Genomic DNA, 14250 nt, shown 5'->3' with positions numbered 1-14250 from the left:
AATTTCAGTAAGCAAAGACCGATTTCAGCGGAAGAACTTTTGACCCACTGTGGCTAACAGATCTAACTCTCTCCAGGTATTACAGACCTCCTTGAGCAGAACACTACAGTCTGCACACAAAGAATCCATCAACTCCATCAGATGAATTAGAGAGTCTCTGTAGCCAATGAAAAAAAAAAAAAAAAACGTAAAGTGATATATTCTCTTCTTCTCTAAGCACAAAATTAGCAATCTCATACACAATGACCGCTCGAATAAGCAATCCCGAGTAAAACAACAGCAGGGTGTATCATGTGCACAGATTGGCAGCTCATTTTGGTTTTGGCAATGCAAAAGAACATTATAAACAACCGATTTAAACTGCCACAGTCCAAGACACGTCTCCACCAACACCTATAAAGAATCTTCAATCCTGGATTTATTTCCTCACAGAGTTTCTGTATAAACTGCCAGCGTTTGTGTCTCCAAAATATTTATCTTTTTCCATATTTTTCTGGCTGCTCTCAGAAGCATATTCATGATTTTATTTGACCTCACGACACCACTGATGAACACACAGGCAGAAAGAATTACAATGTTCACCATCAACATGGCTTTTAATTGAGCAGAGGCTCAAAAACACACAATCCATCACACCTAAAATCCAATAAAATGTGTGGAGACTCGGACTTGAGGGTCTGTCTGTGACATATTAGTTTGGCTTTCCCAGCAAATGTCACAATATTCAACTCGCTGCTTATTCGGTCTGCTGAACTTAATGTGTCACATGTTGGATTCTCAGCTCGCTATCGTTTCCCAAATATGAATTCCACTTGAATAGAGATTTACCTCCAACCCACAAACCACTACTACCACATTCAGTTAAATTAAATTGTCAGAATATCTCCCTGGCTCCAAACAGAGTCCATTATAAAGAATAACAGCATTCATTTGGGCCAAAGATTTGGCTTTTGAGTTGGGATATCTGAACACACTTGAGTATTGTAAATAAATGTAATTATCTGGCCCAATTTCTGTCATTTCACATTCAATTGTGGTGGTTTTGTTACAGTAAATGAGAGTGGCCTTTCTCCTGAGCTCCGCATAATTCCCGGCTCAACTCAATACAAACGTCCACTGAAGCGTGGGAAACAAACCATTCTCAGCCAAACATTTGTTTTCACTTTCGCCACACTAGTGTGTGTGGTTCTCTTTAAAACATCATGTTTCTATACTCTCATGCAATGAAATGAAAGTATGTTTTCATCATTTGGTTAGTATGCTCAATTAATTAATAGGTTAATGAATATATCACCCTCAAGATACTGTATAATGAAATGCTTAAAGGGATAGAGTCCACCCAAAAATAAAAACGGTCATCATGTACTCATCCTCATATCGTTCCAAACCCATCCCTTTCCCATTCAATTACAGTGATTAGTGATGAAATTGTATCCTTTTGTGTTCCACAGAAGAAAGAGAGTCATACAGGTTTGAAATGACATGAGGGTTTTATTGTTCTTTTAAACGTGAAGTTTACTGTTAAGAAAATGTTTATTTTAGCTAAAGCCCCTTATAAGTTTGAATTTATTTATATGCTTGTTTATGTCATTTACTCTTTTATACTGAACATTACTCTAAACCGAATATACTTAAATATCTGTTCAATTCTGCAGAGAGATGTCGAAAGTGCAAGTGCAGTTCAAGGCCAGCAACACTAGTGTAAATATCCAAACAGTTGGTGTGTTAATCTTGGATGCATTTAAATAAGAAAAAGATTATTTTTTCTGTGGCCTTGGCTATCAACAGAATCATAAATCAATACACAACATTTATGATAAAAAAGAGGTTGAGAATATTCGGTTGTAATTCCCTCAAATAAAACTGTGAATACCTCAATCTACACACATGAGAACCACTGTCACATCTCGTGCATGTGTGAACAGAGTCGCAGGTCATACCAGCACATCAAGGAGGAACATCTTGAAGATGGAAAGAGGAACAGAGAGAGGTTTGGCTCTCTAAAGTGTGTATTGAAATGTCATTGCTCAGAAACCTCAATACAGTAAAATGTGTCATTTCCATTTGCAATCTACAGCACTGAGCCACAGTGAAAAGTGTAGAAGCCTCACTAACCAAAAAGTGCCCCACAAAAAAAGTACCGTGGCACTACCATGGTCACGTGCTTCAGGTCTTCAGCACCCCTCTCAGCACAAGCGTCATGCGGAGCTTTGACCAACACATGAAAAGTGTTGGTCTGAAAACATGTATTTGAGTTTAGAGTAGAACAAAGCCCTGGGAATTAATTTGCAGAAAGTATTAAAGTGAATGCCCTTGGATATGCTTGAGGTGAGTTCAGGGGCGGTCTGGGAGTAAAAAGTGGCCCTGGACTTTCTGGCCCAGAGCGGTCCACCAAACCCGGCCCGTTACACACCACACCATAACGTACTGGCTCAATTATTTCATTTTCTAGCTCAATTTCAAATGTTTGTGTTTGAAAAAGAAGAAAAAAGAAAAAAGACATTTCTATTGACTGCTAGTCATGACAACGGGTCCCACAGTGCAAAAATGGTCATAACTTTAAAATATATAAAACCACTGTAAATGTGATGAGTGGATTTTTTAGAGAAAGCACTAAAATAAGCACTTTATAGCTCAGACAAATAATATGCCTGAAAACTTTTTCCCCAACATCCAGGTGTTAGGTTAAAATGTACATGAAAGTTCAAGGGAAAGTGTGTATTTTAGGTGCTGTGACAAGTCAGCATTTCTTCAGTTTTTAAAGATCTTAATCACCTTTCAACATTTTTCCAGAAGTGCAAATAAACTATTGTCTCAGTTAATATGAGGTTGTGGAGACAACAAATATAATAATAATATATTACATATGAATATGTCACTGCTGTAGAATTGGGGGAGACGGGGGGCACACATCCCCCCCAATGCTGTGAAGGGGGTGATTTATCCCCCCCCACCCAATCATGCATCTGTCCTTGTTTATATATTTTTATCAACGCACAATGTATAAATATATAATATAAAACAGTTTTTTTTGTATGGAATTACAAAACATTTAATGATGTGTAAGTAGTTTCAAAATAAAAGTCATTTCAGTTTTCAAAATAAAAGCCAGTCTATTCATTTAACTGTACAGAGTCTTTTGAATATTCACTCTGTAGTGGGGGTCCACACGGGCATGTTGGAGCCCAGGGCGGCTGCCTATATCGTCTGTAGGACGGGCCAGTAATTATGAAGCAACGATCCGGCCCAAATTACCCAGCGGCCCACTGGGAAAATGCCTGGTGCTCCCGATGGCCAGTCTGCCCCTGGGTGAGTTTAAATAAAAGAACTGAAGTCTCTTAGGATGCTCAAAAACCGTAATGTAATTATTAATGTATAAAAAGAAACTGAGACATTCTATATCATTTTTAAATATTTCTTGTTGCTTTGTACTTTAAAACAGCAAATGCTTAAAAAAAAAAAAACAAAATCACAAACTGGAGCAAAGTTCAGGTGGGGCTGCTATCAACATCAAATTAAAGTTGAAACCGAGCAAGGCTCTCAATCTCCAACACAAAATTATTTTATTAGGCACTGAAACCATTACAAAGCCAAAGCGTATCGACAGACTAACTGCTTCAAACAAACACACACCAGGAACTTATTTAAGTGATACTCAATTGGCAGCGGCCAATGAGCTTCGATCATTAATCAATCATTCAATTAATCACAAAGTGGAGAATATTCACATCCACATAATATAATATAAAAACAAAATACCACCCAAAAAAAGTCAACATCATCATATGCAAAACAATCCAAAAGTTAATGTATATGCACTATTCACACAATTGTTACTCATGAAACAAATGTTTTTAAAAACAAATAAAACAAACAAAACAGAAAAAAAACAACAACAACTAAAAACAAAAAACAAACAAACAAACAAACAAACAAAACAAACACAAAAAAAAAACAGGGTGTATCTGGATTAAACAATGACCATTCAAAGCAATACCAATGGAGTGTTTTGCATATATATGATGATGTGGTATTTTGTCTTTATATTATGTGGACGTGAATATACTCTGCTTTGTGATTAATTGAATGATTGATAAATGATTGAAGCTCATTGGCCGCTGCCAACTGAGTATCACTTAAATAAGTTCCTGATGTGTGTTTGTTCTGTGGTCTAAGAAAGGCAGCTAGTCTGTCAATACAGTTTGGCTTTGTAATGACTTGTTGCCTAATAAAATAATTTTGTGTTCAACTTTAATTTGATGTTGATAGCAGCCCCACTTGGCAATGAGCACCTCTCCTTGTATGATTCTTTTTGGATATTTTTATAAGCCAAGGTAGCAATCTTCCATTTGTATTCTTATACACGAATTGTTGGCTGGAATAGACACTGGAATTTTATGTAACTTTAATGATGCAGTGTATGTTATTTTATTTTTTTTATTTTCTCCCCAATTTTTGGAATGCCCAAATTCCCACTACTTAGTAGGTCCTCGTGGTGGTGCAGTTACTCACCTCAATCCGGGTGGCGGAGGACAAGTCTCAGTTGCCTCCGCTTCTGAGAATGTCAATCCACGCATCTTATCACGTGGCTCGTTGTGCATGACACCGCGGAGACTCGCAGCATGTGGAGGCTCATGCTACTCTCCACGATCCATGCACAACTTACCACACGCCCCATTGAGAGCGAGAACCACTAATCGTGACCATGAGGAGGTTACCTCATGTGACTCTACCCACCCTAGCAACTGGGCCAATTTGGTTGTTTAGGAGACCTGGCTGGAGTCACTCAGCACACCCTGGATTTGAACTCGCGACTTCAGGGGTGATAGTCAGCATCAGTACTCGCTGAACTATCCAGGCCCCCAATGTCCTTATTAAAACTCTTGTAGAATACATTTAAATGCACTTATTGTGTGTATTAATATGAATAAAAAATAAAGGAGGGATCAAAATAACACATTTATTGTGTGGTTTACTTAAAAAATATTGAAGAATAAAACAGCCTGAAATTATTAACCCTCTTATGAGATAAAAATTAACCCAGCATTCCTGTAAAAGTGAACAAGCATTTGGGTTGAATAACTCATTTGCTGGGTTACTGTAACCCAACACTGGGTTGTATTAGTCCAACATTTGGGTTGATGGATTGACCCAGTGCTCGGTTAGGTGTTGGGTTGTTTTCTGTAACCCAAGTTATTGGGTTGGTGCAACCCAGCACACTGGGTTAGTCTTTTTAACCAACACAGCTGGATTAATTTAACCCAGTGCAAGGTTGGCGCAATATTAAACCAGCGCTGGGTTGAGAATTGGGTTGTTTTTAACCCAGCATTTTTTTAGAGTGTACCATCTGATACCATCACTGTGTCATGGCACCACCACCACAGTACGTTTCATAAGCTATCATACTGGAGAAAAATGTGTTCAAACACGATTTGTTATACTGTACCATTGTATTATACACTAAAAGCACCCTTATTCCAAACTTTTATAAAATAATGGATTTTCTCATTTTAACAAACCCTTTCTCTTCATTTGAAATCCTCTGAATATATCTCCTTGTCATTTATAGACACATCCATCTCCAAGACACCATTAGAAAAACTGAGAAAAAAAAGTCTCCAATGTAAGCGTCATATTCTCCATCAAACTCTGTCCAGAAATCTCAGTGAGTTACAGCCCATGTCCTGACATTTACAGAGTCATCCTCTGGAGCCAAACTTTACTAGGTCCAATTGTTTTAAATTATCTTTAAAGTTTGCTCCCAGATAAAAGAGCCGGTCATCTAAATCAAGACTGGCATGAGAGCAAGAACAGTCAGAGAGACTGAAATATTATATATATATATATACACTGGCGGCCAAAAGTTTGGAATAATGTACAGATTTAGCTGTTTCGGAAGGATATTGGTACTTTAATTCACTAAAGTGGCATTCAACTGATCACAAAGTATAGTCAGGACATTACTGATGTAAAAAACAGCACCATCACTATTTGAAAAAAGTCATTTGTTATCAAATCTAGACAGCAACCATCACTCCAACACCTTATCCTTGAGTAATCATGCTAAATTGATCATTTGGTACTAGAAAATCACTTGCCATTATATCAAACACAGTTGAAAGATATTTGATTCATTAAATGAAGCTTAACATTGTCTTTGTGTTTGTTTTTGAGTTGCCACAGTATGCAATTGATAGTTTTCAGTCACGTGATTGGCGCGGAGACCTGGAGGGCAAAACTTCATTCCAAAATGGCAGCCAACACTGGACACTCCACAGAACTGCAGCACAGGCCTGTCAATTTTCCATCTGTTTCAAGCCATGAATATTTAGATCACCTCTCAAAAGAAGATAAACAAAGATATGTGAACAAACTGCAAGTTTTGGGCACTTGCGATCCATATACAGCACCCACCACAGTATTTCAATCACAGAAAACATTGAAGTCCTTGCCAGAGCTCCACTTTGGCGATGTTTACATATATCTTGTGGAGAATCCCTCCCCTTACACTGCCGCCAGGATGAAAGCGTACAAAAGTACAGACAGTTATCTGTATTTTCGGATGGGTCAATAATGCTGCCATTTGGGACGTGAAGGACAAGAAATTCTTCATTGTCAGAGCGAAGGTGAGTGCTAATTTGCTAACGTTAGTTTCAGGGCCACTGTAGTCAGCGTATATTCGTCAGTAATATTTTGGTTAGGTTAACACAATATCTTATGACATAAATCCAATCAAAACTTTTTTTTCCAATGTCAGTTAAACCATTCCTACAGATTAAATGACCCACAATTGAAAGCCTGGGTTGCTGTAGAGAAGGAGGTATTGGTGCAGTTTGGCCACTGCACTTGTATGAAAGGGTTAGGAGAAGTGTCTTCGGATGTAGATGCCATACTCTATGCTTTGCTAGCAGCTGTGAACAAACTGAGTGCCACTGCATGCGCTGATGTGGCATGTATCTGGAATGAGCATAGCATGGCAGCCATAAGGACAGTAGGTTATGCAGAAGGGAGCCAGATAGCTTTCACAAAGGCCCAGCAAAAGAAATCTGCTGATGGGTGTGGTGACCTCCCCCCTGCCAATATTCCACCTCCAACACCAGATGAATGCACAGCATTCTACAATATGCTACATATATCAGAAAGCACTGAAAAGGAATATGTCAAAAGCTCCATTTTGTCTGTTGTCCCTGGACAAGCAAAGAGGTACATACCTCGGGCAGTGCAACTGAACATTCCTGCATGTACAAGCCCCAGTACAGGTCACTGTCACGCAAAGAACTGCAGGCAAAGAGTGATTAGGTCTTTACAGGGTTAATCATAACAGAAGATCAGGTATATTTTTACATCAGTCAGTAAATGTGGTCGAAGACATGTATGTCAGGAATGTCCCAGGCACAAGTGACAAGGATAGTTCAAGTGCAGAAAACTAAATTCTCAACAGAATTTAATAAAGTAATCACTTTCTTATAGTTTTTTCAATCAAAGTTAATTCATAACTGTTCAGATTTGTCAAATATCACAAACGTGTTACTGGAGACAAGACTACAATCAAAATGTGCCATGTGGTTTGACCAGAAGGCAGGAAGGGTGACGACATCAAACATCCGAGCAGCCTGCCACACTGACCCAGACAAACAAGCTGTCTCCCTGCTGAAGAAACTGTGCTATCCTGTGGCCTACAAGGACCCAAACAAACACACCGCACTCTCTCAGGTATTCACATCCACTTTACACTAGATGAAAGCAGCACACAAAAAAGTGGAAATCAGGGTTCCCAAATAGGCCAGAAGCAACCACAAAAGTGATGGGGAGGGAAACCATGGCAAAGTGCATAAAAGTTTTTAATACACCTTTAAAATACTCATCTTTCACAGCACTGTAGGCTTATACAAAAACAAAGCCTTAAACCTACATGCAGACCACTTGCATAGCAATGTGTTTCGAGTTGCACTCTTTTTCAGGCAGCAATGTTTGCAACATGAAAAAGAGTTGCCTGAAAAAGAGTGCAGTTTGAAACACATTGCTATGCAAGTGGCCTGCATGTAGATTGGAAGGGAGAGAGGTTTGTACCAGTCTTCAGAAATGATATCACAAACGTTAAAACTACTTGTAACTTGGAATATGTGGGGATTCCAGTCATTGCCGTCACCTTTTCATCATCTTTTTCAAAAGCCAGTTCATCAAATGTTCCTGATTGAATAATGTCCTTTAGCCTATGATTTTCCTCCCTGAGGTCATTACATTCCTTTTGTAATCTTGCAATCTTTTCCTTGCATGGTTTGTTGTCACACTGTAGTTCATCCTCAGCAGGTTTTCTTCGGAGCCAAGTGGTTGTACTATCAGCGAGTTGAATACAACTGCTGTTCCATTCACCTCTTAAGAAGCGTATGCTGTTGGATATACATCACATTTCCAGCGGCTTTCTCTCCTTCTGCATGACGAGTGCAGATTTCGCCCCTGGGCACTTCAACAGTGTTAAAAGAGTGTATATTCATGCTAAAGAGTATATTTTCTCTATTAGAGCACACACATTGACGTTGAACGTCTTTTTAAAGACATGTCTTTATAAAGATGCCTTTCCGTCTTTGTGTGATTCCTGGATGCGGTCGCTATCTCTCTGCTTCCAATGGCCATGGGCGTTCGTGGATGGTTCATGTTCTCATTGCGAGAATATGACCATGGCAACGTTGCGGTCATGGCTTTCCTTCTTACGGGGGAAAGCCACTCTAGCCGCCCCCCGCGCCTTGCCTTTTACCTCCGGGTACGAGGCCGGCCCGGCTGGCCCTGGAGGTGATTTGGGGGCTTCAATGGCCACGGCTCCACCGGGTAAATCCCCGTGGACCTCCCATTCCCCAGCACGCTCATTTGCCCCTGGTGAGTTCTGAGAGGAGACCAGCTTGCCCCAGGGCCAGCTTAGTGTCCCTTTTGGAGCTCCGGAGTGGGATGAGTGCTCGATCGCTGCATCGGAGCATACTTGTAATGTCAGACGCCGAGGACTCGACTGGGCTGCCACCTTTGGGTCGGCCTGCCCAGTCTGAGGCTGACGGTGAGATGACTGCCATGCTTGCCCAGGCCGCCGCGTGTGTCGGGTTGGAGTGGAAACTTCCACCCTCCCCTGAGCCCTCGTGGCTAGATGATTGGTTCCCGGGTTCGGGGTGCCATTCACAGCCACGCCCCCCCCCCCGGTTCCTTTCATCCCGGAAGAGCATGACGAGCTGATGAGGTCATGGAGGGCACCTTTTTCTACCCAAAACCGACCTCCCAGCTTGTCCGCTTTCACTACCCTCGATGGCGGGGCGGCCCATGGGTATACGGAGGTCCCTCAGGTGGATAAGGTGGTTGCGGTGCACCTGTGCCCATAAAGCGCAGCCACCTGGCGGGACCTCCCGGCACTCCCTTCCAAGGCCTGTAGGACGACGCGCCTCTGACGGCCAAAGCCTACAGTGCCGCTGGTCAGGCCGCCTCTGCTCTGCATGCCATGGCCCTCCTGCAAGTACACCAGGCCAAGGCACTAAAGGAACTGCACGTGGGTAGTCCTGATCCTGATGTGATGCAGGAGCTGCGCTCTGCGACTGACCTCGCCCTCTGGGTGACAAAGGTCATGGCGCGAGCACTCGGGCAGGCGATGTCCACCTTCGTGGTCCAGGAACGCCACCTGTGGCTGAGTCTGGTTGAGATGAGGGACGCGGACAAGGTTTGCTTTCTCAATGCCCCCATCTCCCAGATCGGCCTATTCGGTGACACCGTCGAGGACTTCACCCAGCAGTTCTCGGCGGTGAGGAAGCAGACCGAGGCTATACAACACATCTTGCCCCGGCGCGGCTCAAGATCCCGTATCCCGTCTGCTCGCCGAGGGCGTCCCCCTGCGGTGGCGAAAGCCCAGGCGGCTCCGCCTCAGCCCGAGCCCAGTTCTCGGTCCCAGCGTAGAGCCCCCCACAGGAAGCTGATGCCCCCCACCTCACGCGCCGGCACGAGGACATGGAAGGCTCCTAAGCACCCCTGAGACGGATGACCCAGGGAGCGAGATGTCTGCTGCAAACCCGGAGCTGGTATCCAGACCACTCCATCCCCTGGTGGAGGGCCGAGAGGTAAATCCTTCTATGATCGCCACACCCCAAACGGGCTGCGGTACCCACATTCTCAAAAGAGCAGTTTCCTCACTCCCTGGGCCACATAGCCAGTGTTTATGACCACTGTTATCACGGCAACAAGGCACTGAGCACCTGCGACTTAGATGCTGCGAGCGCGTATGGGACATATGACATCCTCGGCGCCGGTCACACCACTAGTGTTGATGCATATGAGACCGCTTCAGCACTGGCTTCAGACTCAAGTCCCGAGATGGGCATGGCACCATGGCACACATCGCATGGCCATCATGCCGATCTGCTGCCACTTGTTCAGCTCTTGGACAGACCTTGCATTTCTACAGGCAGGAGTTCCCCTATAGCAAGTGTCCAGGCGCGTCGTCATTACAACAGATGCCTCCATTTGAGGCTAGGGGTGCCATGTGCAATGGGTATGCAGCCGCTGGCTCCTGGATGGGACCGGAACTGTGTTGGCACATCAACTGCCTCGAGTTGCTGGCAGTATTTCTCGCCCTGCGGAGGCTTTTGCCGTTGATCCGGGGCAAGCATGTGTTGGTCCGGATGGACAACACAGCAACAGTAGCGTATATAGATTGCCAAGGCGGCTTACGCTCACGTTGCATGTCGCAACTCACCCACCATCTCCTCCTATGGAGTCAGCAGCGACTGAGGTCACATCCACTCACATCTCGGGCAACCTCAGTGCCACAGTGGATGTGCTGTCATGGCAGGTGACGCTCAGGGGACGCTGGAGACTCCACCCCCAGGTGGTCCTGCTGATTTGGAGTCGTTTTGGCAAAGCACAAGTAGACCTATTTGCCTCCCGAGAAACCTCCCACTGTCCACTCTGGTATTCTCCAACGGGGCCCCCCTCAGTCCAGATGCGCTGGCACACAGCTGGCCCTGGGGGCTGCGCAAGTATGCGCTCCCCCCAGTGAGCCTACTTGCATAGGCACACCACGATTCAGTGGACGGTAAGTCCTTAGGGAAGCACGGCCTGATCATCAGGTTCCTGAGAGGTGCCTGGAGGCTGAATCCTCCTAGGCCATGCCTGTTCCCCTCATGGGATCTCTCCATGGTCCTCCTGGGCCTTTGTGGAGCCCTCTTTGAGCTACTAGAGTCAGTCGAGTTGAAAGCCCTCTCCTTGAAGACAGCTCTCCTGATTGCACTCACCTCCATCAAGATGGTTGGGGACCAGCAAGCGTTCTCTGTCAGCGATATCTGCCTGGAGCTTGGTCCGGGTGACTCTCACATAATCCTGAGACCCCGGCTGGGCTATGTGCCCAAGGTTCCCACAACACCCTTCAGGGATCAGGTGGTAAACCTGCAAGCACTGCCCCAGGAGGAGGCAGACCCAGCCCTGTCATTGCTGTGTCTGATGCATACTTTGCGCATCTACTTGGATCGCATGCAGAGCTTTAGACGCTTAGAATGCTGTCTCCAAACAGAGGCTTGCCCACTGGATCATGGATGCCATCGCTATGACATACCAGGCCCAGGCCGTGCCCGGCCTTCGGGAATACGAACACACTCCACGAGGAGTCTGGCATCCTCGTGGGCACTGTCCCGTGGCACCTCTCTAGCAGACATCTGCAGGGCAACGGGCTGGGCGACACCCAATACCTTCGTGAGATTTTACAATCTCCGGGTTGAGCCGGTTTCGTCCCATGTTCTGTCAGATATGAACAGGTAAGTTCAGGAATACGGACAGCTGGCCGGGTGTATTGCTTGCGTATAGTGCCTTTCCCCTCCAAAGAGGCAAAGATGCGTGCTTCTTTTCCCATGCGAGTTCATGAACCCGTGAACCCTGGATGTACTTCCTCCCTAGCCCTGTGGCTCGTGAATTCAGTGGAGGAATTCACAGCCGGAACCAGTAAGTGTGCTAATATACCCTTACTGAGGTAGGAGCTACACAGGTGCCGGTTACTCCGGTAACCCCCTGTGATGTATTTTCCACAGTACGGTCTCTCTGTCAGCAGATCTGCGTCTCTCTTCAACATAGCCCTCTCTGTCCCGGTCGCCGTGTTTGTGGAGCTCCTCCCCTTTCAGGAAGGACCTACCACTATGCCTCTTCCATGTGCGGCTCTGAGCCCACATGATGTGCTTGCCACATGTTACCTTCCCTGCGGGCAGGTTGTGGTCTCCGTGGGGTCTTTTCCCCCCTGAAAGAATAGGATAGGAAAAGAACACCTTCCCCGGCGCATATATTGAGCGCTAAAATGGCCCCAGCTGAATAACTGAATACTCTGTGGAGAGAAAACATAGAGAGAAAAGTCCGCGGCTGGCGCAGCCTGCTTCCATACTAGATACATCTTTTTCCCCCCCAGGGATGTGGGGAACTATACGCCATTTTTGGGGCGACGGGGGAGGCTACGTGCAGACCGGTGCACCTGCTACTACGCACGCAGCAGCTTGCTTGCACCTGCACCGGCAGTCCACATAACACGGTTCAGCTAGTTGTGGCGTTTCGTATAGGGACCCCTAGTGTCACTACATCGACACAACGTCGAGTGATTGACAGAAGGGGAATGTCTCGGTTACTGTCATAACCTCCATCCCCTGATGGAGGGAACGAGATGTTGTGTCCCCCCTGCCACAACGCTGTACCTACCCACTTAAATGGCTGGGACCCTGTCTCGGCTCCTCAGCACAAAACCTGAATGAGTGGTTGCGAGCCAGCTCCTTTTATACCCGTATGTCCGGGGGAGTGGCATGTAAATTCAATTTGCCAATTCTCATTGGCCTTTTCTCAAAGATCTGAGGTGTTCGGGGCTCTCAAGAGCGACCCCTAGTGTCACTACATTGACACAATGTCTCGTTCCCTCCATCAGGGAATGGAGGTTACAACAGTAACCGAGACGATCTTGCTGCTTGTTCTCCTTCACCCTCTTGTTCTGCATTTTGCTGTGCTGCTCATACCTTTACATGTCTTTCTCACTTTTTCTCTTCTTGGTGACTGTTGTGTGTGAGAAGATGGATGGAACCCAGTCAGGGGACAATGTGTCATCAGATTTGGCACCTATAATGATACATGAGGGTTTTTGTCCAACATATGCCAACAAGTTAGAAGTAGTGTTAGCAATGTTTGTGATATCATTCCTGCAGCTGGTAAAACCCTCTCTCTCTTCCAACAACTGCTAACTCTTCAGACTGAAAATGAAGCTTCCCCTTAACTAGATAACTTATTATTTAGCTGGCATTAGCTAACTGTTAACATGACCGTTTCCCGACTCAGGAAACAGTTCCGCTAGCTAGCACAACTCGTCAAGGCCTCTGAAGTTGGTTGTGTCACTCCACAAAAATGAACCATGTCTGAACGATTATGTAAAGATATAATGACTAAAAATACATCAATTAAAATACTCAGTGTTTACTTAAACTTACCTTTGATAAAATGTTCACTGCAAAGACGTGTGTACTTTGATGGTTGCCATTCTTTGCCCTCCCCAGAGATGGAGGCACGTCTAATACCACAAATCCACAATCTCCTCCTCTCTGGGTTTTCTTTCTCGTACACGATTCTGTAAAACCCAGGCTTGTCTCCTCGTCGGTTAGTGCATCCGATTGAACAACAACTATCTGGCATTTTGGCTAAACAAAACTGGTAAAAAAATAACTGGCGGGCAGTGGAAGAAAGCCGTGTTTTGCCCTCCAGGAGGACATTCCTGTTAGAATGTGACGTCACGTGAAAACTATGAATAGACTGGCATGTCTTACGGTCAATATTAGGTCAAAAATGGCAAAAAAGAAACAGCTTTCTCTAGAAACTCATCAGTCAATCATTGTTTTGAGGAATGAAGGCTATGCAATGCTTGAAATTGCCCAAAAAACTGAAGATTTCATACAAAGGTGTACACTACAGTCTTCAAAGACAAAGAACAACTGGCTCTAACAAGGACAGAAAGAGATGTGGAAGGCCAGATGTACAAATAAACAAGAGGATAAGTACATCAGAGTCTCTAGTTTGAGAAATAGACGCCTCACATGTCCTCAGCTGACAGCTTCATTGAATTCTACCTGCTCAACACCAGTTTCATGTACAACAGTAAAGAGAAGACTCAGGGGTGCAGGCCTTATGGGAAAAAGAAAAGGTTCGAGTGGGCAAAGAAACACAGACATTGGACAACAGATAATTGGAAAAGAGTGTTATGGATCTTAACCC

The 14250-nt window shown here is 44.7% G+C and overlaps 1 pseudogene; it reads right to left on the bottom strand.

Annotated features, from left to right (window-relative positions):
• Positions 1-13674, bottom strand: part of LOC127417131 (uncharacterized) — a 60302-nt pseudogene extending 46628 nt beyond the window's left edge.
• Positions 13675-14250: the final 576 nt, after the last annotated feature.

This window comes from Myxocyprinus asiaticus, chromosome 26, assembly GCF_019703515.2.
Source record: "Myxocyprinus asiaticus isolate MX2 ecotype Aquarium Trade chromosome 26, UBuf_Myxa_2, whole genome shotgun sequence".
In the NCBI taxonomy this organism is placed as follows: domain Eukaryota; kingdom Metazoa; phylum Chordata; class Actinopteri; order Cypriniformes; family Catostomidae; genus Myxocyprinus; species Myxocyprinus asiaticus.
Note: the sequence above shows the minus strand (reverse complement) of the source record. Positions and strands in the feature narration are given on the sequence as shown.